This window comes from Arachis ipaensis, chromosome B05 (genome assembly GCF_000816755.2).
Source record: "Arachis ipaensis cultivar K30076 chromosome B05, Araip1.1, whole genome shotgun sequence".
NCBI lineage: Eukaryota > Viridiplantae > Streptophyta > Magnoliopsida > Fabales > Fabaceae > Arachis > Arachis ipaensis.
In genome coordinates this window covers 15,576,781-15,579,599 of record NC_029789.2, presented here as the reverse complement: position 1 = coordinate 15,579,599, position 2,819 = coordinate 15,576,781, and positions in this window count along the sequence as shown.

The window sequence follows — 2,819 nt, the reverse complement described above, 5'->3', positions numbered from 1 at the left end:
ATTGGCTTTTGGTATAATTAAATGAAAAAAGATGTTATAAAAAAATTAATTGTATCAATTAATTTAGAAGAGTCATTCACACTCTTTTATAAATGTAAATGTTATTAATCATATATCTTTATTTATTATCTATAATGTTTTGACTACGACATAGTATTAGATAGATAAATAAAAAATTTATTTAAGAATTAGTAATTGATTAATGAATAGTTACATATATGAGATATGATTCGAATCTTCCACAATCCAAATTGGTTATTGATTCAATCGGTATAATTCGATTATAATTCGATTATAATGAAACATAATTTCACTATTTAGAACATTGTCATTCATTCTACAAATCATTTATAAAAGAACTCCTCAAATTTCACATGAGACATATTTTTTGAATTCTGAAATATAAATTACTCATATTAACTTGCATAAGAATATCCTTTGCACATACTAACATTATGTGTTCTTAATTGTTTAGGTATTGTTTTTGTGTGAACAACCTGTACGTAACCTCGGTTACTATAGGAGTTGATGCTGAGCTTTGTCCTTCAGCGCCGAGCTATAAATTAGGATGGTCCGAGCTTCTCGTCCAGAAGGATGTCACATCACCAAGAGTACGAGTAAAGGAGGAGTGTACCTGCAAAAGGTACTCCGATGCTTAAACTAGTACTGAGAATTCAGTGTGTTCCTATTGAGGATAAAACATCATACCTTTATAGGTGAAGTAAGATAGGTCAGTTAATTCTTTATCTGAATTGATGAGCAGTTATTAGGTTTAATAAGTAATAAATACCTGGACAGACAGTTTTATTCCAGGATGTAGTCTGTTAAGTCCGATTATAACATATAACCACCGAGTTATGACACAAATTACCGAGTTATGGTGTATAATGCCGAATTAAGGCATTGAATTTGTAACGGCCGGATCATATACCTCATCCTTCGAAGTATGTTTCATCCACCAGAAAAAAAAACTGAGTAACTATCGCTGGACGAACATGATTACACAGGAAAGAATAGATACTACTCTAATCTATTTTGGTACAAATGATAAGGGAGTCTCCATTTCAATCGTAGAAGAAAATTATGGTTAAATTAATTGTAATTTGTTGTTTAAAAGCTTCTCATGGATGGATGAAATCATTAATTTATAAGAGAGTGAAATCTCACTCCAATCCCTAACAATTTTTGTAAATGACGATTCGCACTCTAAAAAAAATCAAAATACCATCTCTACCCCCATTCACTCATTTTGTTAGATATTCTAACTTATTTGTTAAATTTTCTGTCAAATGGTAATGACAAAATTTTAACTGTATTGTTAGTTGTATACGTGTCGATGTACAATTTTGTTAGGGCACATAGTCCCCTGTTGAGTAAGCAAAACGATTGCATTTTGCCCACTCTCAAAACGTGTTTCACTTCTCTACCCTCATATGAAGAGGATTTTCCAATCATCTCCTTCGTTCACAGCAACAATTACACAAAATCCTAAGGACACACTAGGCGCTAACAAAAATCACCATGAAGGAGCACTTGACGGAGGACCAACAGCGACTTGATGGTGCAGTGATTAACAATTGACAGTGGGGTGACATCATCTTGACTGAAGTAAGTAATCTCTCTTTGCTCTGTTTTTAAAATCATCCAAATTGGTAGTGTGATCCTCTATTGTGGTCTCACAAAAAACTTTCCTAATACATGTTTCGATCAATTAAGAACTTGCATTTTGGTTTAGCATTGGCATATCTTCATAGCAGACACTACTTTGACATTGGCATATCTCCATTGTAAAAGAATTTCTACTTCTGAATTCTTAACATGCTTGTGATTCTCATCAAAGGAATTCGAGAAATCAACTTTCGGTTGGTGGTGTTGTCGCTGCCTCGGTGCCGTTGAAGAAACTGACAGAGACATGAACCTAGGGCTCACCTCCCAAACCTTAAGCCGGCGGTGGTAAGAAGGGGTCGGCAGCGATGGAAGAGGAGGAGGGGCAAATGCATCTAGAACGATAGTAGAACCTTTGATTATTGCAGAATTTGGAGTTCTACAAAATTATGTAGTTCTTGTGCTTGGATCTAGAAAAAATCCTAGAATGGGTAGTGTTCAGATTAGAGTAAATGAAAACGATAAAAATGGAGACTTTGAGGAAGAAAGAAGCTTGCGTGGATCGAAAGCATAAATTTTGAGTGAAAGAGAAAGCGAAAGACGATGATTATTGAAGTAGCTAGCTATTGGAGTAGGCAAAACTGAGATTGATTTAGGAATGGATAAAACACATCCGTATTAATGACTCAACAAGGGTTATGTGTCCTAACAAAGTTGTATAGTAAGCTACAATAATAAGCTATGTTTATGCCTGCATGCTGTAATGTCCCGTCCAGTAAAATACCTTGTTTAAGTCAGGGTATTTCTACTAGAAAGAACATTACGTAATTTTTTTTGGTATTTTCTTAAAAATTGAAACGCGATATCGAACTAAAGGCTCAATATTAAATAGTTATTAAGAAAAACAAGTTAATAATGCCTTACTTTTGGTACGATCATGACGTACTGAAAGTTGGGTCGTTACACATGTTCTCCTTGCTACTAAGCTATGTTGTTCCTTATTATTTTAAATGCTAATTATTAATTAATATAGTAAAAACATACAATAATTTTTTTAGATATTATTTTAATTTTATACTCACTTATATTTAAATTAATTATATTTTTTATTATTCATAATTATTAATATAAATATAATTAAATATGTATAAATAAAAATAACAAATATTTTTATTAATTACAATATAATTATTTGTTTACGATTACATGATAGT